The 23,143-nt window shown below is 36.3% G+C and overlaps 1 long non-coding RNA gene across 1 annotated transcript in view; it reads right to left on the reverse strand.

Moving 5' to 3' along the window:
* Positions 1–23,143, reverse strand: part of LOC139828435 (uncharacterized) — a 160,637-nt gene that overhangs the window by 127,456 nt on the left and 10,038 nt on the right. Inside the window, exon 2 of the long non-coding RNA XR_011740009.1 lies at positions 302–392. This is a non-coding gene — a long non-coding RNA (uncharacterized lncRNA). The remainder of the gene's footprint in view (positions 1–301; positions 393–23,143) is intronic.

Genomic DNA, 23,143 nt, shown 5'->3' on the forward strand with positions numbered 1-23,143 from the left:
ACTACTGAATCACACACCACCTAGATACAAAAGAATATTTCCTAATCAGATTAATTCCCTGAAGCGGCTCTCCAGTGACTAACCCAGCTCAGCAAGTCAGCCAAAGCCCATGACCAACTGCTTTCATCATGTACCAGCAGACTTCCCACTCTCAGCACTTTATGTCTGCATTTGCACCACACAGACACAGGTATGACTAAGGGAGACAGCCTTCTGAAATGCATTACATTTTCATTAGCATGTTCTCCTGCAGTTCTTAATGGAATAATTACAATATGAGTTCCATAAGAGGTCATCTTACCAGCCAAGCACCTAGGAGGTTAGCAGGAAAGAACAAGTTCCATCTTTGTTCTTCTCATTCTTCTAAAGCATCATTGTCACAGCTGGCAGTACTGAAAGAGACATGTTTATATGGGTAAGTAATCTGGTGAATACTTTCACAGAGTCCAAGAAGCTGAAATATCTAAGTAGAGATCTGAGGTTTATTTTGATAAGCTAGGAAGAATGGTCAAAAAAGAAAAATAATCTCTCCCCCCACCCCTGGTGACAGTTATTTGGAAATAGCTACCCCTGTAGATGAATGCTCTGATAAGCAGAGCAGTAGTTGGTCTGAAAATCATCAGTGTGACAGAAGATTAGGCATTATGTGTCTGAATCAGTGTTCATCATTATCTGCTTGCTGGTAATGAATAATTCCTTTTATCTGCAGTGCACAGCTATTCCTACCAGGAACCTCCTGTTGACATTCATAGTTGAGTTAGAAGCAGAGAAATATTTTCCAGTGAAGCCCAGTTTTTCTGATCTTACCCATGGTAGCAGCTGTAAGTGAAACAAGCTGGACTTGGCTCTCAATATTGACATTATGCAAATACAGAACAGAGAATCAAAACCATATAGGAATGCAGAGAAAATTAAATGTTCTTCTTTAATTGCTATTGTCTAAAAAGAACCTGAAAACCTTAACTCTCTCAGCCCTGTATGGCTTTTTCAACTGATTCAGAGGAATTATCTTAAATCTCCCACTCAGGTTCCCCAAGACAGATGTACAGCTTTTCCATTCATCACAAAGATGTTTAAATAAGCATTATGTCAATGCTAATGATGATACTGATGAAAATCTGCGCACTCATCTCTTTAGCACTCAGGAGCACTTTCTGATATTAATATTTTGCACAATCAATACTAACAGGGGAAAAGGCAAAAGGTCCTCACTTAAGCTGTTAGTAGTAGTCACAAAAGCAGTGTTGACATCAGACATCAAATTTGGAGTTATATATTTGCTAGTCAGTCTCCTATAATCAAAACAGATTCTGAAGAACTAATTCTATCAGATCTAAAACAACAACAAAAAATGCAAAGTCTGATAAATTACTTTAAGATGTGTAGTATTATATATGATGCCTTCAGGCACCAGAAGAGGATAAAGTCTCAAGAAGGATTTTGAAGGTAAATATTGAGAAGAATTTCTGACACTTCTGACTGTTCCACAACATAAGGAGCACAGGAAAAAAAATAAAATACAAGTAGTGCAGTAAGATTGAGAGAAATCAGTTTTCAAGCTATCACCACAGGAAAACAGTGAAGTAGAATAACAGTACAGGGAGTTTAGCATACACAAAACAAAGTATAAGTGCATGGAAGTTAAATTACTGTCTTTTTTTAGTAATAATACAACATGGTAATTCAATTACTATGATTTTTTTGGCATTTAGTTTCAAAAGTTAATGCAGAAGGAAAAATGTGTCTTAGAATACTAATCTTCAGAAATCAAAATGTAAAGCTATTTCTATTGCTTGTGCTTTATGATATGTTTGTAAGAAAAAACATCTAGAATTTGAGCCCATATTAAATGAGATAAAAAAAAAACCAGCGTTCTGTTGACACTGTTGACAGCAAGCAGTTTTTAGGATACAGCATATAACCACATAAATGAAAGAGGTAAGCCTGACAAAAGCTTTAGTAAACTTGTTGCAAGCTGATAAATCTGTTCGTATCAATTATTTCAGCTGTTCCTCACAAGGAGATACAACAGGCAAGTTGAATAGACTTTTCTCTGATAAAATCCAAGCCCTCCATGGTCAAATGCCCACCAGACAATTTTTTTAAATACAGTTTAACTCAGTTTGGGTATTATGATACTACAATCAGCTTTAAATAGTTACTTCAAGGTCAAGACAGTTTGAACCTGGAAAGAACTCATTGTATTGTTTAATGTAGGAAGCCGACTACCACAAGTAACAAGAATATCACACTGAAAAGTCAAAATCATTGCTCGATTTTGTCCTACTGCTAAATTATTTCAAAGCATAATATAATCAGTACCAATATGAAGCTACCCACCATTAGATAAGCTTTACAGGCGCTTTATAAGCTTTTTACTCAAGGAAACATTGTAAAAAACACATAACGTATTGATTTTGTCTTTGTTAGTAATTTCTTCTGCTTTCTCACTTTTCAAAGAGCATCCATATTACCTGCTTCAGTGAGCTCTACTCATTACTATGAAAAATGAGCTTTAGCCTTCAGATTTGAGTAATTTAAATGCTAGTTCTTGACTGAGACTCTTGAACTAAGCATCTAGTTTCATTATCCAAACACTTCGAAAAAGAAAAAAATCTGTTTCAAAACCATACACAATACATTAGAATATGCATTACAAGATGGGTTCAGCCTTGTCCAGACTTATTGACCTTGTAATAGTTCTGCTGCTGTAGGCAAAGTTCTACAGAATTACAATTCCCTTTTAATTCAACTTTTTCTACAAGTCTAAGCCTTTAGTTTCCTGAGGTTCAGGAATGATTCCACAGTCACTACAGAGGGAGTAAGCATGGAATTCACACCTAACAAAAGTAAAACTGAAGTAGTTTTATAAAAGGCAAGTTCCATTTGCTCATTTCTTTAAAGCTGGTCTTCCACATCCCCACAAAAGTAAGAAACTGAATCAAGACTTAAGAAAAATGATCACTGGAGGGGTGGTGAAATCAAGTAATGAAATCTTCATTCCTAATCTGCTTTAGACTACATATTAACCAATATTTTACTACACATTAGGAACCTTTTCACAACTTTGCTATACTTCCACTAGAAATGTATCAAGATGCCCTTTAATAAAAATAAAACCTACATCCTTACTAATTTTCTGTACCTTCTTCACTTATTCACAACCTTATCCAAACACCACAGTTCTTTGCTCACACATATGTAAAATGCCATTAATAATTAAATATATACTTAAAGTTTTAAGTCTGAATTTGTAGGTCCAGACACTATAAATCTTTACAAAACCTGTATGGATCAAGTTAAATCACACCAGAGACAAGGGACAGCATTTGGGAGGTTGTATACAAGACTGTACAGGGAAGTGATCAAATAACAAATTATTTCCAGTAGGAAAAGTAATCACTCCATTTATGGTGAGAAATGAAAAACACACTGATTAAAAACTTCCAAAACTACCAACTAATACATAATAGCCCTATGGATATAGCTGAACTGCAAACTTACATGTCTAGCTCTTGAAAATAATCCTTAAGGGACATTTTCCTATTAAAAACTTGATTATTTATAAGACAACTGTAAACTTTATCACCAGATTCAAACAGTTATTTCATTCACAAAGCAGAATTTCCTGTCAGGAACAAACCCTTAGTACCCGTTTAATACAATTTTTATTATAAACATTTAGTTATTTTGGCGTTTATCTCCACCCATGTCTCTGTTAAACAAACAGTAACAGCAAAGCTGCTGCAACGCCAGCGTAGGGAGTGACTGCAATCTGACATCTAACACAGTGCCAAAAAATTAATTCACTTATAAAGTGCCTGACAGAAAAATCAGGGCTGTTGCCACTTTAACTTTGAACACAGCAATGTGAGATCATGCAAACTCTAAACAAAGTGTGATGTATTTCATCAGGAATAAATCATTTCAAATAGCTGTCATAATCAGCTGCTGAAGAGAAACCAAGGCTGAAGTTCAGCTTTCGTTAATATTATGTGAAGACTTCAACACAGAAAAGCTGTTAGAATATCAGCTATCATATAAAGCAATTATTTGTCCTCTAGTTAAGACAGAATGGACTCTCATATGAGCAGTAAGGGCTTGAATTGCGCTGAAATAAATCTAAATAAGTAGCACAAATGGCAAGTAACTTAGCTGTTAATATGCAAGCTGCCTCAAACTACACTTGATACTTTTCTTTTGCAATAAATCTAGGATTTAAAGTTGAATAAATGTATTTGTGCTAAGGTTTTCCTTGCCAGAACATTCTTGTATCAGCCTAAATATTTTGATTTGTTTTGCTAGACAAGGCACAAGTAAACTCGCATAAATCCTTCCTTATGGACAAAAAATAGCACACTGCTCCCTGAGAAGTACCCTGAACAGGAACAGCAGCCTCCTTGGCATGAAATCACAATGATACATTGTATTGATTTCAGTCCTCAGTAAATCTGTGCTATGTTTCACTTTAGGTGCCATCTTGTACGGTGCTTGCTTCATGGCAGAGTTATATTACATGTAATCCTCAAACCACCTCACTCTGGAATCCTCAATCTGAAAATCCTTTATTTGTGAACAGCCTTACTTAACACAGGGTGCTACCTTTTGCTATGCTCAGAAAACAACTCTGGGGGAACAGGGGTAGTCTTTCTTTTGCTACTTCCATAGGAAGGAGGAAAAGAGAGTTCAAGAGTGAAAAGGAAAGCAAGCGAGCTCAGAGGAAAAAACAATTTCAGCCACAGTAGACAGCCAAACAAATAACATAGGAAAACATGAGCTAATTTTCTCCTCTGCAAACATTGGAGGATTTGGGACTGAGGAAACACAAACCTATGCCATGCTCTTTCCTTTTTTCAGCAGCAGCCTAGTCACAAACCCTCATGGGCTACCACAGCAAGAGGAAAGATACTTTTTTTTTTTTTTAAAAAAAAAAGCGACAATATCCAGTACTGCTTCAGGGATCACTGCACACACAAGTGTTTAGCTTCATTTTAACAGCCTGCACAACACAGTCCATCTTGTATCTGATGCATCTCTGTGACAGCACTTTTTTTTCCCCTCCTATCCCATACCAGCATGGGAAAGGTCTGGCCAATGCTCCAGGACTTGACCCGAAAGTCCCCTGGTTCAGGCAGCAGAGCTGGTGACAAAAGGCCATCCTTGCATAGTGGACAGCGTTTGGGCAGCTAGGGTCCTGACCCCTGCAAGCAGCCCTCATCTTAATAGCATCCAAAGGATGGGTATTGCTGCCACACTAATGAATGCTTACCTGGAAAATAAAAGCCTGCTGCACAAATAGAACAAGTATTTTTTATTGGACAGGATGGAAAAAATTAAGTGTGCAAGCATACTGTTAGAATTCCACTTGCTTAATATTGACCACTGAGTAGTTATAAGCATAGACACAATTGCCCACAAAGATAGCAAGAGGTTGCTCTAACCTGTCAGCATCTCCATGCAGGAAAAACTCCTCTTTCACATTCCCTCTGCCATCCTCCAGCAGGCATGTACACATTTCTCCTCAAACTCATGACAAAGACATTTGAATTACACTGGATCATCAAGGAAGTTACCCAGATGAACTAGTTGCTTCAATCAGTGCAGGTCTCAGCACTAGCATTACCTATGCTATAATTTGTGTATCTGAAATGAAATCTATTCTTTGCCTAAACAATCCTGATAGGCGAATTAGAGCCTTTCAGAGAGTTGCAGTAATATTTTATAACCTTGTTATATCTTTAAGATGTTGGCTTCTGACAAAGCTTCTATCTGGACAGATGGGTGAATTCTAATCCTGTAAGAGCATTCTTAACTACAAATACATTTTGGTAGTGGTCCTACTGAAGGAATTACTATCCACAGTGCAGGAGGTGAAGCAATAGGCAGCTTTAGAAAGCAATATTGGGTCTCTATTCTCCAAGTACATAGTGGTCTGAAGTCAATCTAGAATCAGGGTACTAAACAAAACGATTTTGTGTGTATAGAAAATGCTAACAAGAGAAGCTACATTGTAGCAATCACAAAGCCACAGTTTTTGTTCTAAATTTACTCACACTATACAAAATAAGTTATTATTTATTTGATTTAGTAAACTCTAGTTTAGAAGCCTAGCCTCAGAGGAAGATTTTAAGTGAACAAGTCAGTCTGCATGCGTTTTATACAACAAATATTAAGCTAAGAAAAGAAATAACAAACCACATATGCTGCGGACAAGCCATTCTAGCATTGCACAGGTGTCACTGGACAACATTAAGAAAAGGTAATCTTGTAATTTATTTAATAGCACTTATTTAAATTGTTTAAGAGTGTGACAGATTAGTCTCAAGTATTTGTGCATTGTGTTTGTTAAACATCAGCAGTATACAGCTGCTTGTGGTTCACAGGCTTTACAGTCAGTCAGGAGCTGTAGTGAAGCGGAGAGATGGCATCCAAGAGTTACCTGACTCTAGTGTAACTGAATGTGCCATCTTTCAGTGCTTGCCAGAGAAAACTTAAGAACTGACAAAGCAGTGACAACAAGTCTTTGAACAATTTTTCTGTTATGATTAGCGTACTGCCCCAAGGTACCACACACCTAGTGACACAAAAGGATTCTGAAAATCATAACTGCCTCTTCTAGTTTAGCCTCTCCCATTGTGAACCTGATGACTCAATTTCTGCCACATGCCCAAATTTATTTATTTGAATTACACAGAAATAAAGTTACCACGGTAGGAAGTGTGGTTTGTGAGACTTATATTGATAGTGTGTAACCACAAGTAAAAGGGAACATTAATTTTAAGTAGCTTATAGAAGATTACCAGTTATTGAAAGGGTATGTTATGATTTAGAGCAAATAAGGGGTTACAGGGTTAATGCCACAAGTCCTACTCCTTCATTACATTGTTATGTTTGCGGTACTTAATGTTTTTCAGCCACAGAAAAAAAATCATTTTTCCCTCTTTCTAATGTCTAATCACAACTTGAAAGTTAAAAATTCCAAGCATTAAAGTTAATTCACTGCAAAAAAAAGGTATTATGACATTGACAAAATAATCAGTCTATAGTGCTCTCAACGTATTGCCAAACCAATATCCTGTGTTTGTAAAAATCCAATATTTTAAGTGACTCGTGGTCATCATAAGAACTTCAGACTCTAGTAGATATGTCTAGGTGGGCTGTTCATTGCATTATGAGGGCATCATAATACAGTTCTCTGCAAATAGTGTTCAGCTGTGGATTTGGAAATGACACTTCAATTTTCTTTAGCATAAGACACTTCTATATCTCTGTATCACTTTGGTTCTCACTAAAGTACTATTTTAGAAATACGGTAAATAAATACTTCAGATATGTATTTCAGCTCCAAAGTATATTCAGCAATTTTGTAGAATTATTATATGTTGAGCAAAATGTGGCACATAGGAGGAAGAATCCCAGCTGGCAGTCCTTGTGAATGTCTTAGAAGTGGTGTTTATAAAATAAAACAATGGCCAGTGAAAAAAAAAAAAAAACACAAACCAGAAATAACATGGTAGGAAACAGCAAATAAATATCATTCGCAATACTGAATAGGAACAAAGTACCACCTTTTTCATTTTTCCTTTAAGTATCCTTTCCTATGAATATTTTTTCAGAGGTGCAGTTAATTTTTTCAGCACAGTAAGAAAAAACTTCAAAGTTTAAGGAGTAGAGAATAAACTGGTATAGTGTGTTATACTTTTCTATGCACATATAAATTATGGATCAGAACTGTACTAAACAGAAGGACTGGCATAGCACTTTTCTAGAAATTTAAGTTTTGTTTGACTTCTAACTTCTGCTCAGAAAAAAGTTATCCAGGGTCACCTGCCAGAAACAATAACCTACTGTGCTATGGGAGGGAAGAGGGAAAGAAGCAGGGTCCCATGTCAGAAAAATGTTGATGTTCCACATTTTAAAAGATTCATGTTCATAAACAGGTAGGAAATCAAGGGAAGAAAATTAGGTTTGTGTGAAAAATGAGTTTTGCCCAAAACTGAAATCAGCTGCTGTTTATCTTCAGTAAAGTAGTTTCTTATATTTCACATAAATATATTAGTCAATAAATTAAACTTGTTACTGTTTTTTTACTTCAGTCATTAAAGATATGAAAAAAATCATAAGTTGCAGAACAAGTACTTAATCTATGGATATTTTGCCTATTCTTGTCTTGCCAGCCATCTCTGCTTGCTAAGATGATTAGATACTAATGAGACATAGATCATGTTGACAAGTTTTGCTTTTAGTATATAAACCTACAGTAAGGTAAAGCACACTACTGTACAATAGCTCAAAAGGTGACACTTCAGGAATGAAAATAATCAGCCAGCTCTTTATTAGTTCCTGCAGCCATGTTCAAAGCAGTGGAACCATGAAGAGAACATGCAATATTCATAACAGAAAATTTACTATGAGAAACTTAACAAGCCATCATTGTACACAGCCCAAAATTGGAAAAAATATTCGGTATTTAATTGGTTCTATAGCAAATCTTAAAAGATTAAGAAAATGCTAAACTCAGAGATGGCTATCAGCTACATGTGAAGAGTGTCATTGTTGTAGCCTTATTTAGAGTTGGTACAAGTTTTTCTGACAGTACTTCTTCACTGGATCTTGTCACCTACTAGAGATAATCACTCTCTGTAATCCCAAACTGCTCAATTCCATTATAACAATTTGAAACACCTATGCTCCCACTGCTCAAAGTACAGAATCACTCCCAAATGCCTCTTGCAAAGCTCTCCCCTGCTACAAGAGTTCAGTGTTCCCTGAAGCAGCTTTCAGCCCCTAGCTGATGGGGTTGAGCTATTTTTGAGATGCTCTAAAGAAAACTCCTCGATCAATCCAGGACACCTTGGAATGCAAAAAGACAACACCTAGCAACAGAAACTGATGGTAGAGAATGAAGCTTACACTTCTGTCCATTCCTGCAGGTACAGAAGTGGATGGCAAATGAAGTATGACTACTATTTGGCAGCCAACAGAATGTTCCAAGTACCCTTTATATTACCTATATTTCTACATGAGCACTCACGAATTTCTTCTTTTTTTGCTTTTCCAGCAAAGATAATAAATAGCACCATTCAGCACCTTCAACTTCATGACCTGGTCCCACATGATCACCTGAGTCAGCCAAGAACAGAGCCTTTGAGGCCAGTGTGACATGAGAAAGCTGCAGTATTGTGGGCTCTCAGCATGCACATAGCTGTAGACCCCCAGAGACATCATTAGTTTTCAAGATCCTGTGTTGAAACACCAGAATTCTGTAGGCATTTTAAGAGCATATAAGCATGAAAAACATTTCATTCTCCAGGGGCTGAAGCATTTTTAAGCTTCATTCATTAGTAACAAAAAAGCACAGAGTCTCCTGCACATCAGGTAAGGAATAGTACGTTCAAGCCCTATAGTACATACAATGACCTCAAGATACCACATTAATCAACTATCAGTCATCTACCTACAATTCTGTAGGCATCTGACAAAACCACATACAACAAATGGATTCTAATAACTGTTCTCCTTCAGTTTCTGTGCAGATATGCAGCATTTTGGAAAAAAAATCAGTGGGTCTCCATTATGGTATGGAAAAATGTAGAAAAAAATTAACCATCTGCATCCTTAAAGAAAAATATCTTCATCTATGCTAAGAGATTATGAAGATGGGAAGATGAACAGAGACCCACCAGGACATTTTATTTCATCAATTCTTTCAAAATAGAAAAGGAAACAAACTCAGTTGATACACCATGTATTAAAAGACAACCATGATTTTGTTATGTTCTGCAATGCAAACTTAGTGCTTCACATTCTCAAAGTCAGCATTTGTTTTCAGTCTTCTTTCCTGCAGCCCTCTTATATCTTACTGGGTATAACTTGGAGGCTTTGGGGAATGTTGCTTTGCCCACTTCGGATATGTATCTCTTGTGAACAGGAATTTAAGCTAAAATTCTCTCTAAACCTGAAGTAAAAAGCACATTAAGCTGTTACAAAAGCAGTCCACAATTAAAAAATACTGAAGATCTTTGAATCTTTTAAGCACCCCAGGCCAGGATGTGGTATTGTATTTAGACCTAGGCTCCAAGCTGGAGCAATAGATTTATAAGTATTTATCTCAGAATTTCTCTGTTACCATATTGCAACTGACAATTATTAGTTCAGGCCTCAACAGTCACACAAATTAAAAAAAGCTAGAGATAGATTGAAGAAATATGCTTTGAAACACCCTCCCCCCTAATTGAATTAGTAATAGAAGCAGTATGAACATACAGTATTGCCAGAAAATGAAACAAACCCAACAACAAAAAACTCCACAAAAAAACACCCACACTAAAAACCAAAATCAACACATCATTTCGTCTATCAATTCAAATTGTTCTCAACTGTAGACAACAACGATGTGTTGGGAGAAAGAAATAAACAGAGTAGACAACAAATTACTCTCTATCAAAGGAAATTAGTGGTAACTTCCCAGGAATTAAAATGTAGAATATTCAGACCCATTCATAGTCCACATTTAAGACTGATTAGCCTTCAAAACACAAAACACTTAATTGGTCTGGAAAGTCATTAAGAGAACAAACTCTACATCTTTCACCTGCACATACAGAGAAAAAAATATTAAGGTCCAAGATAATTTAGAGAATTTATATTATCTTTTTCAAGGTCTTCCTAAATACTAACTTTTTTTTAAAAAAATTACATTTTCAATGAGTACATCATACAAAAACATGCACAGATGCAAGTATGGGAAGTGTAGGGAATAGTATGACTGTTTATGAACTCCCTGCTACCCTGTCTTTATTACTAGCTTCCACAAGGTAATTTGAAAATTCTCAAATGAAAGTAGCAGCAGTAATTATAAAGTCTTCAAATGTATGAGAAAGGCTGTTTTTCCTCAGAGTGTTTAAAAAAGAAAAAGGTAAGAATGCAGTATCAGAGTTGTGAGATAAAAAGACCATACAGTAACATACCCTAAAGTAGTATTAGTTATCGGAAATGTTTTAAAATTTAAGCAGTTAACTATTTGTAGTCTATAGGATCTGATTCTTTTACCCTCTCAATTTCTACGGGTTTTTTTTTTTTTTTTTTTTTAATGAAGCATCTTACAATTAAATGTACAAGCAGTGCTACACCAGTCTCACATCTCTTTGTGGTTTCCCCCCCACATTTTCACCTGAGCTTCTTATGAATCTTGGTGTCTATTCTGAGTGGACATACTGAGCAATACAGAAAATTTTCATCTGACTTGCAGCTGTGTTCAGGTTCATCTGGAGAATGCTCTATAGAAGTGTATGAGAACTTTTGGAGAGCCATGGAGAGAAAGCAGCACTTTAGAAAGGGAGCTGGAAGCTTTGATCTCTTCCTCTCTGGTTTCTCAAGCAGTATAATTTAAACGCAGGGCTGCTAGTAAAGTTCACAGATTCTGGAAATTCTTGAAAATAAATGAAGTAAAAGGATACAGTCAGAGGACAGCTTCTGCCTCATGTTCCACATGGGAGGCACATCATGGGAATTAGGAACATCGATCTAGAAGGCACATCAAGGGTAATCAAGTCTAATTCCCCAGCAGAGAGCTTCATTATTAATTATTGACCACTTCACCATGACCTTCAAATAGTACTTCAAAAAGAAAATAAGACAGTATGGATCAGAGTAAGTCTATGTAAACCTCTTCCAAAGAGATTTTTCTGCTACTGTAGGGACATCTATAATGTATAGCTATGGTAATGAACCAAAATGAAGTTACATATGGTTTGGAGCACATACGAGACCTGAAGACACAGCAACAAGTCTTCTCATGGAGCTTTTCCCAGGTGAATTAAAAACTGAATCACAAATTTTGACTGATTTGTTCCATGAGCTGCAGTCTAGCAACTCCTTCCCTTGAAAATTACAAACACTTAGATAAGCAACTCAGTAACAGGTAAAAGTGTTCCAAACAGGAGAAAGGTAAGGGTGTGATTTTTGAGAGTCCGTTAAATGACATCAAATGCCCAAGGAACAGGAAATAGGTAAGTCTGAAGAACTTAAAAAGCACCAAGAATCATTCTGTAGATCTGCTGCAAAAAGAATACAATAGGCTATTCAATAAAGCCACACTGGCAATAATTCAGTCTAGTACTTAAGTTACTAATAAAATGCTTTAACAATATCTTTGAAATCATAATATAGGACTACATAGCACAAAGATAGTATATTTCAACAGGCATATCTACCTATATCCTTAAACTGAAAATACCACATGCCTTCCAACAGTTAAATAATTCAAATATTTTTCTAAGAGGCAACTTTGCTTCTCCAGCCAACTTTTATTTGAAAAGGAGCAGAAAACCTGAATCACCCACCCTAACCTCTACTAATTCAGGGACAGCATAATGCAAAACAGAGCTCATTAGACTTCTTTATATGCCAAGCTAATAATAGTACCAGATTGCACATGAAAGCTGATAATTAAGTTGGTATCTAAGCCCATAAAGCTACTACTCCTACTCTGATCTGCTAATCAGACATACAGAAGCTCAATAAAACAAAGAACAGGTTCCTTGGTACAATGAACCCCCGCATATTTAAACATGACATGCCATGTTGTAGAAGACTCTCCTACACAACTGACGTTTTTAACTTCTAAAACTGGTTGTAAGTATTAATACAAAATTATAATCCATTTAATTCTAAACACATTTTTTAACTCTTAACAAGAGTTTCACAAACCAACTCTTTCATATTCAAATATACTCTAAAATACAAAGGCAAGAACAGTCTTTAAAACAACCTACAGTCTTGCTAAAAGATAGGATGTAATCTACTGCTGGATTTTTAATTAATTCTCTAGAAATATTCTTGACAAATCTTTGAGGACAAGAATCAGGTTTACTCATAACATAAGCAATCTTAAAAGCACTAAGTAAATAGGACTATTCTGGTTTACACTGAGACTCTAGTCTTGGATATCTTTCCTTCTGTAAACAGAAACACCAATAGATAAGATGCTTGGAGATCTTCAAGTACAAAACTGTGTAAACTAATCTTAAGAATTAGTTTAGATGCTACTTCAAAACTACATGTCCCAATAACAAGGTTTGTTTAATAGGTTACTGTCAGAATCATTGTTATGGAGAAATAAGTTGCTATCAAAGGAGTACTTCTGTCTGCTTTCCTCATCTTCATCTCCAAAAGCAGATTTTTCCTTTACATCCCAATTCCAAAAGTACCAGGCTTCCATCTTTAAGTTACCAATCATCACCCATGTCACAGTGCAGTCATCAAAAGTGCTTTGGCTTTTATGTTACCCATGATACCATCTCCTATAGCAGAAGGAGCACATACAGGAGGTCATACATACAAATTCTGCATGTGAAGCACTTAAAACAGCCTTAGAATTCAATTTCTGATGGTTAGGATTTTTAAGCTGCAGAATGGATGTATCTTGGGGTTCCACTTAAGGCTTCAGAGAAGAAAGCTCTCAGAAGAACTGATCTCTATTTCCAAATTTATAGCTTATAACCCAAATCCCATTCTCTTTGCCTAATCATCAGGAAAGAAGCTCAAGTGCCCAGTCCGCACCTTTTCCCCTTGTGTGAATTTAAACATGGCTTACACACACCTATACTGCCCAGAGCAGAAATCCAGTAGTTAGAAAGATCCGGTAGCAAGTGATTAGAAGTTTAGCAAAGCAATAGAGAACTAGGAGCAGGCCTTATAGTGTTCCTATCAACCAGATCTAGGTCTGCTATGTGGTGCCATATGACATTCTAGTTCACATGAAAAAAAGGCTTGTATTTATCGGAACAATAATGAATTTCCCTGTTCAATTCAGCAAACTGGCAGATGAACAGTTAGCATAATTTTTTTTTCTTGGCTAAGGAATGCCTCCAACAGCAATTTAGAATGAACATCCATTCCAAACTCTAGTCAATAGTGTTTGCCTATTTTAATAATTGAATAATAAATTATTGGATTATATATGCCTTCCTATATAAAAGACCTAAAAGGTCCTCAAGTCCCAAAGCCTTGTTTAATGATCTTCAGGGTTTTGGCACTACTATTAAAGTTGAAAGTATATGTGAAAATGACTTTTTGCATAGTGGTTATGGTGTTCCTTTGGCACACAGAAGACCCCAGTAGAACCCTACATTCAAATATGTATTAGCTCATATATGGAGGGAAGTGTGACAGAATGTTTTCTTTATTGCCAAAGAATCAAATACATACACTACAACAAATTCCTGTTACATGTATAATCCTAACACGCAGTATAAGTCTTCCAAATGTTCTGTTACTGTAATTCAGAAGAAGCATTCAGTAATATAGTCATGATAGAAATAAAGATTAAACAGATGCAAGTGTTAAAGATAAAATATTCATGCACAGAGTAATTTCCTGCCATGCTGCCCTATTATTTCAGTTTGTAGGGGATTCATCTGAACTCATACAGATTTGAGCCAACAAGATGGTCCAGAATGTTAATGCAAATTTGCTGAATATCTGGAGCCAGCAACATTGGCTTTTAAGTCTCAAGTACAGACTCCAATAAGTTCTAACCTGTGACAGTATCTCTAAAACATCTGGTTAGATTCCAGAGGCCAGAAAAGTTATTTGCCAAAAACTGACCATTCATGAGGGTCATTATCCCTCAAACAATATAAAATGGTTCAGAATTCATCTCCATTTCAGTGTTTGTAAATATGACAATGTAATTCTGATTTTAGTTACATGGTGCAAAATAATTTCCATGTTAAGCATTATACTGTTAAGTGTTCCAATATAATGATAGGCTTTTTTTTTAAAAAAAAAAAAAAAAAGGCACCACTGTAACATTATTGTCATCTCTTTGCTCTAAGATTTCCTCATATAGATAGGTGGTTTCATTTAACTGCTATATCAACACTTATTGTGGATTAAAAAAATTGGCCGTTAACATTATGAATTCTGTGTGCAGAGTAGGAATGAGAGACAGACAAGATACTCAGTGCAGAAAGGAAGGAATTAGGAAGTTACTGAGAACTAAATTTCTTCACTTACATACACTTCTAAGAGTCTATGCCAGTTCTTCAACATAATGGTTTAACACCTCCAGACAGTTTCATCAATCCTGTTCTTTGAAATCAACTACACACAGCTTTCATAACACCCAATAACTCTGGAATATCTGAGGGGAAAGCTGAAAACAGAAGAGAGCCATGCCTTGAATAGCTTAAGCATGAAGCCAGTTGTTTGTTGCCTTCATTTTTAGATGGACATATCTTTCTATATTAGACACATACACACCAGAATCTAACAGAAATAACTGACAAAAAAAACCACCTCTGTAATTCTAGCAGGCTGTGTTTAGAGTATCACAGCAAGTCCCTCAGCCATACAGAGTCAGCAGCTATGAGATGGCTAGAACATGTGAGGCAGAAATCGATGCAGGAGAATTGTTTTTCTCATTGAAGCAGTTTCTGCCAACATCAGAAATACAGCTGCACTGCAGTTACCGCTGCACCCTGAAATCACCAGACATCTGCAGTAAATAGGTGCAGTATTTCTAAAACTCAGTTTACTTTTTGGAAAACTGATATTAATCAGTAAGGCTTCAGCACAGAACCACATGCTACAGCCACAAAGACTTCAATACTGTCTGTACTAGATTGTCAGTATTGATTCTGAGAAGACTTAAGTCGACTGAAAAAAAAAAAAGAGACCCATAATTACGCATCCTGGAAAAAAAAAAATAAACAAAACATCTTGTATCTGTAAGATCACCAACTATCTCACAACCACATAAGGTTATTACACTACTTCCTTATAGTTGAGCTACCACTTAATATTTGTTTAGTTGTTTGATTTTTTTTTTTGTTTGTTTGTTTTGTTTTGTTTGGTGTGGGTTTTTTTGTTGTTGTTTTTGTTTTTTAACTGTGATATTAAGACTGTCTTGGTCACATCACTGTATTTCATGGCAAAAACAGCAGGGGGACCTCAAAATTTAAGAAAACTTCAATATTCTTCATGCTTCTGTAAGGGTTGGAAACTTCTGACCTTGAAGGAAATGTCTTTTGATCCCACACACCAGCAGCGAAAAGCCTTTCTTTGTCAGCACAAAGTTCTTTTCTGGTAATTCCTTGCTTTGTGTAGTTACCAACAGAAAAAACAGAATATTTTAAAATGGTTTCAGTCTCAGAGATGCTTTGCTTCATTACCTGCACTGGCCTACTAAGTGCATCCCACCATGCACGTGACGCAGTTCAGGAGTCTACACACACAGCAGCGTTTCACTGCAGGGTTGCAGCTGCATAGAAATACAGGAGCCTGAGGACCATCAAAGCTTCATCTGGTTCCTTTGTGCTCTGACAACACTCCATTTCTTCTCAACACTCCTTCCCTTCCATTCCCCATTCTTGCTCTAAGTGTCCTTCGGCATTTTTCTTGCCTTCTCCCTCCAGCATCTCTAACAGGGCAGCTATTTACCACACTGCAGCTAATAAGGTTGCTGTCATTTCATTACTGGTTTATGTGGTTTATATGTTTGAAATTTTTCATTTGCTGGCAGACAATCTGAGAAATGTGTCCTCAGTGAGGATTCACTTCACTCATTGCTTCCTGAAGAAGTTACAAGACAGGTATAATCATTCACAGATCTTTTGCAGAGTGCTTTGGGCAAATGTGTCACATTGAGTTATTCTGCTCTCTGATAAATATTTGAGCCTGAAGAAAAATGTTAAAGCCAAGACAGACAGTTTGAATGTAATAGATCCTTGGAGGAATGTGGGAGAATAGCAGCCTCGAAAAAAGTACAGCCTAGGGTAGGCACATTAAAAGTCAAGGCAAATCTTGTGGCAAACACTAAGCATATCCAGCATGGTCATTAAAAAGATATCTAGCAGTAATTTTGGAGAAAAGGACAATTTTATCAGCCTCAAAAGTTGCTTTGCAGTACAAACTACCACAGGAGATTCTATTGCAACTCTTCATCATTCTCACCACAGGTGCTGTCCTGTTCCCACAGCACAGGGGAGATGACAATTTTAAGTGTGCTGTTCTGAAAGGGGAGGGCAGAGTGTCCAATATTTTGCAGACTTGGTACAGCAGTGGGATTTCACAGGAGCAGCAGATTTAGGGCTCTGATCACTTCCTTTCTATAGGACAGTCTTTGCAGGGTTTCCTTTTCATCCTTAAGAAGAAAGGAAATCAGACACTACTATGACTTTTGAGCTAAGATTCAGTCTACTGGAAGTACTATAATATTGCAGGTTGGCATAAGCAGAGATTGTTATATTATGTTAGTTTAATTTCCAATTCCTCCATTCTCACACAGAAATGCTCACAATTAGTTTCTTATCTTTTGGTAAAACTAAGATTTGTAGAACATTAAAGTAATGAAAATTATTCCTTACATTTATCAGCACAGCCTCTTTATCTCCCTCAACTATGTCATTTAAACATTAAGCAGGCAAGTTATAGAATAGAATTTTTTTCTCAAGATTTTTTTTTTGCTAATGAAGATCAGATTCAGTGCTATTCACTGAAGAAAGGAAATGAGCTGAAACACTGAGATGAGCAGTCCTCACATTCACCAGTTCAGAATACTGTATTCAACACACAACTAAAAAAAAACCAACCCCCCACGAACCAACAGAAATATCTTGATTTCACCCATCAGTTCTATTCACATGTACTGCATTTTGTTTGTATAACAAGCATACCTACTTTGCAAATGACTTGCTTTGTTACAGTTACAATTTCTTATTGTTATGACTTTCGAGTTAGTATTGTCTTGTTTATGTGTATTAACCTCAAATTTAAGAAACATAGCACCCCAAACAAACAGAAGTTTTAGAAAAGGCAGTTAAATGGATCAGTTTCAACAGAAAGTTTATTCATGGTATTAAAGGAAGTCAGAGTTACATTCTGGTTTAATTCATATACTCTAAGTGCTGGTGTACTTACTCTTGCAAATGCTTCATCATGTATTAGTGGATAAAATGGAAGTATGGAAGTAAAATGGTTTCTTGAATTACATGTTGCCTCTTAAGCAACTTATTTAACTCTATCTCTTGCTGATCTAAGTTTGAGACGAGGGTGGCTTTGCTGGGTAAACACTAACATGAGATTAAAAGGTCCCACTATTGGAAAACTTCTCTTGTTTTTGACAGTGGTCCATACTCAATTTAACTTTTGAGTGCTCATTTAATAAAATAAAACCTGCAGTTTGTTTTGGAAGCACCCTGTGATAACTCAGTACTTCATGACTGACACACTACTGCATTCAAAAATGCTTTGTGAATACAGCATTGACTTCATTACTTGTTAATACAATGGCACAGAACACAAGTTACAGTTAAATAGGTTTTGATTTTTGTGGTTTGTTTTGGTTTTAGTTTGTTTCATTTTGCTATTTTTTTTTTAAGTTGCAGAACAATTTAGAGTCCTCTAAGACTGACAGAACTAAAAAAAAAGTATTTAAAAAAATATAACAAATAAAGACAACACAGGTCTTCTTATAATTTCAGCTTTATCATTAATGCAATGGATCAAAAAATATTTAAGACTTTGATCCTTAGAAGAAGGCCAAAAAAACCCCTGGGCCTGAAGAGTAATAAGTGTGAACTACAGTATTAGAAGTGAACTAGAGAAAGACCCTCCAGTTTCCATCATATTAACCTACTCTTCCAAATCAATTGTGTTCTAATAATTTAAAGCCACCTGCAAGCCACCTGCACCTCTTTACAGCCTGGGAACTGTCAGATGCTGAAGTGGAACTGTGACTGGTAAAACTGAATGTAGTTCCAAAGCCTTAGGTAAATGAATGTTTAGAAGATGTATTCTTTCAGTAAGCTTTAATTTAGGCCTATCATGATCTACAACTCCAACTTTATTACCTATGTCTTTCTGTTGTTAATTCAAATCCTTTATCCCATCTTAAACTTGCCGGTGACATTTCATGTAAAGACACCATCTTCCTAAAATTGATGCAGCACTCCACACAATGGTTACTTTAATGCAATTTGGGCATTTATCTTCATCAACACGTGTAAACACTGCAAGTTTATCTAAAATCTGAGCATGCACATTTTTGCAAACTCAAGTTTTCACAAAAACACCAGTATTGGGTAATTACCTCTATAGTTAATTTATTCAAGCTGACATGAAATCCATCAGGGCCATCCCACAGTGTCCAAAAACCATGGCTTCTAAAATTTTATGACCACATACTTCAATCTAATTCCCACAGTTTGAAATTACTTGAATGAATGTCAAGATTGTACTAAGTAATAATGTCTTGGGTCATTAACTTTAACACCGCCAGCATGCCCTCATGATTGCATTTACTTTAATTAACGTAAGCTAGTAATTAATGGCACACTTTACACAAGGGATTGCTTTAGCATATTGCCAGTTTCTAACAAATAAAGCAATCTCTCAGTGCTTGAAGCAATATTGGACAGAATCTGTTGCAGGTGAAAAGTGCAGAGGCAAAAAGGCTAAGCAGTTTTCTTCTTAATTTAGGTGTAATATAGATTTACCTGTCATAAAAACATGGTCCACACTATCACATTTCAATATTTGCAATACTGAGTTTGAATAATAACAAAAACTTAAGCCTGCATCCACTGATTCCATGCAAAATTGCTGAACTATTCAATAGTGTTCATTAATTCTACCATAGTAATGAGAACATCAACATGTAACTTATGAAATATCCTGTTACTAACATTCTACTACCTTCAACAGCTCTTTTGTCTGAATGTTTATATTCCAATCCCTTTCTCTCCTCAGTCATATTTTGAGGCTTCAACTTCTGGTGAAACTTAGATATCAAGCTTGACTTGGTCAATCAAGATATGATTGACTTCAAAACCACTTCATGCAATCTTTCATAATGTTTTGAGAAAAAGGAGGGAAAATTGAAAATAAAATCCCCCCACTACCAAAAAGAAATGTAGACAATAAGCATAGTAACATGATTTAAGGTAAAAAGCTCATTTTCTGAATACTCTGCTCAATTAAAAAAAAAAAAAAGTCTACACAGTGACTTCAAGTTTCGAGTCTAAGTTTACTGCATTGCCCAACACCAATAGAAACTCCTTCTGCAGTCAATGTAGCATTTAGACAATATATTTTAAGTAGGTGCTCCTTGACAGAACTGGATCAATTCTCTGACCTGTCTGACAACACAACAATGCATTGACACACAATACAATTTGGTTCTAGAATGAAGCATCAAGTATAGCTAATATACAAAACAGCAAAACAAAGGGAAGCTCCTCAAGAGGAAAGCTCAAGTATTTGACTCTTCCTTTTCTATCCTCAAAGCTGAAATGAGATGACAGGCCTACTTAGGCCTACATGACATTATCACAGTATTCATTATCACAAACATTTTCACTGGCAGAGAATGAGAGACTAAAGACCTAGGAAAAACAGAAAATTATTCCAGATATCAGATTTCTTTTGGATGATTCCAAAACCCATCTGTCTGCCAGCACTAAGAACAATTTACTTTGAGAGCCATCTGTGGGAGACAACTGCACCTGAATCTTGGCAAAATATGCCTTTTTCTTTTAATGACTTATTAGCTCACTTCCTCCTCTGAGCATAATGAAGCTTCCACTCCTGTCTTCAAAGAGGAGATAAAAGCATTCACAGAAAGTGAGAGAAAAATGACAAAATCCAAGCAGATAGAAAAGAACATGAGGAAAAAAAAATTTTGGAGAAGGAGATGTACCACCACTCCCCACATCCCTTCATTTTGATGTTTTTTTCTTTCCAAAAGCCTGTTCTCTCCATCACAACTGCGGTGAAGGATTCATCTGGAAATGTTAAGTATCATGAACAGGTGGGTGGGAGTCCTTCAGTCAGTAGAAATCTCAGAGCCACTTCAGTAAGTCTCTGCAGGCTGGTCTATGTTCAACCTCTAGGTTTGCAGGCAGACTCCAACAGTGGAAAAATAATACCCTCTGCTCCCACTTGTGAACTTTGGTTTTTCTTCACCGTCTAGAGTTCTAACATGGAAAGGATCCATTTAGATTAAATGTAGAAATATTAAAATGTCAGCGTACTTTGAAGTGCAGTCTAAGTTTATACATTTGGGACCTAATGGATAACTATCAATAACACAAATAGTCATAGCAACTGTTTACATGCCTGACATTAGAATTCAAGTGGTTGCAGAAACTTGAAACATCTGACCAACAACAAGTCCAGCTTCCAAAAATACAAGGCAACAGAGCTGGAAAATCAGCTCAAGCAGATGAAATTAAGGACAGGGATAACTCTGACAAAGTTGCATGAATTAAAGTAGCCACTACAAGAATTATATAAGATGGTCTATCTGCAGAAGTGAAAATTACAATGGTTTCTTTCAGCCATCAGTACCAAGAGATATCACAACAAGGCATCACTCTACTGCCACACTACTCTGGTCCTTTCCATTTCATTATCATCATCCTTGATCCTGACTACGCAGGACAGCATATACTCAACAAGATGAAGCTTACCATAGCATACAAACTACCCAGAACTGAAATCAATCATTAGCAAACAACATATTTGAATATAACATCTGACAACCATTTCTGAAGTACACTTGGACAGAAACTATTGAAAACACACTAATAATACCTCCCGCTTATCGGCTTCAGCAGAGAAGGAAAGGGAGCTGAGCAAACGGGATCAGACTAAGAAGTGAGTAATACAAGGACAACTGGAGATTATCCTGCCAATACGTAGACAAGATACCAACATAATTTGTATTTTATTATTGGTTTATCTGTGTTCATATATATAAGTACACATAAACCAAAAAAAGGTTCAAGAAAATCAAAGATAATTACACTGGGGGTATGGGAATGGAGAAGCTGGAACGATTCAGAATACTTCGAGCTAGAGCAAAGTGCCAAGAAGGGTGCTGTAGCTTACTATCACGTATCAGATATGAAATAGATTGAGAAACTCAATTATTCTAGGAAGTTTTATCCATCACTTCTAGAAATAATGAAAGAAGCTGTCGCAATTCCCATTTAAGAGACCCACTTTCCAAACTGTTCCTTCAGACATAATAGTTACCAGTAAATAGTGAACAATATCTGGCAGGGGTCACTTAGTCATTTAAAAGACATGATCTGTTTGACATCCTACTGCTATTTCTATGATGCTATTTTACTTTGTTTTCTCACATACATGCTACAGCTTCCATATATCAATGCAAGTATGGCATTTTAAAAAATTAGTGCATGTTGGGCAAAGCCATCCATCAGGCTGTTGCAGTTTCAGAGGATGCATTTGTGGATAGTTATAGCTACATTTGACATCAGGTTCTGAACTATGCTTCAGAACAGCTTTGCTAAATCCTGTTAGAAATGACCATTTTTTCCTTCTGTTTGCTCTCTGACCTCCTCCATGGAGCTAGTGGGTGTCTGAACAATAGCCCAGAGCTCCTGAGGAAGTTTTCTGGAAATCACTTCCCAGTTAGAACCTCACTGTAATCCTTCCCCTTTACAAGCTATATTTCAGGAGAACTCTGCCAATACACAGGGGCTTTCAACCCAGAAAATTCAAGGAAGCTGTCCACAATGGAATTCTTAATTCTCTATAGCTAAATGTAACTTAAAACTTAATGTAACATAGCTGATATATACATATTAATACAAAAAAGTAAAGTTAGTTTCATATTTGAACTACACAACCACTTGTACAATTACTTTGATTTGAAGAAATGGTACAGAATCCAACACATGCAGTAGTGACAAAAGTCAGCCAGTGTCAGCATGACCACACATTCAGGCTCCAGTGATGCTACCTGTTTTGCCCCAGCCACATAACAATGAACACAGAATCAGCTATAATTAGTTCTTCACAGTCTTAGTAGCGAGACTTGCATAGGTTTATGGGTGGTCAGTTTTTTTCTGTGTAAGCAGAGTGAGAAGATTTTTTTGTATGAGCCAATTTAGAAATGGTTGGCAAGTTTACAAAAATCCTACATATGAAGCCTGAGAGGAGTAAGAGAGCTAAGCCCAAGACTTTTGCTGTAATTGCAACATCAGGCAACAGACAGACTGATTAAACTCAACATTTTCATCTGAGTATTTCAGCTCTAAGACATGGTCCAGAAACCAAATTACTAGAAATTAGTCATTCCTTGCTCATTACCCCAAAGGTATAGACT

This window comes from Patagioenas fasciata, chromosome 7 (assembly GCF_037038585.1).
Source record: "Patagioenas fasciata isolate bPatFas1 chromosome 7, bPatFas1.hap1, whole genome shotgun sequence".
In the NCBI taxonomy this organism is placed as follows: domain Eukaryota; kingdom Metazoa; phylum Chordata; class Aves; order Columbiformes; family Columbidae; genus Patagioenas; species Patagioenas fasciata.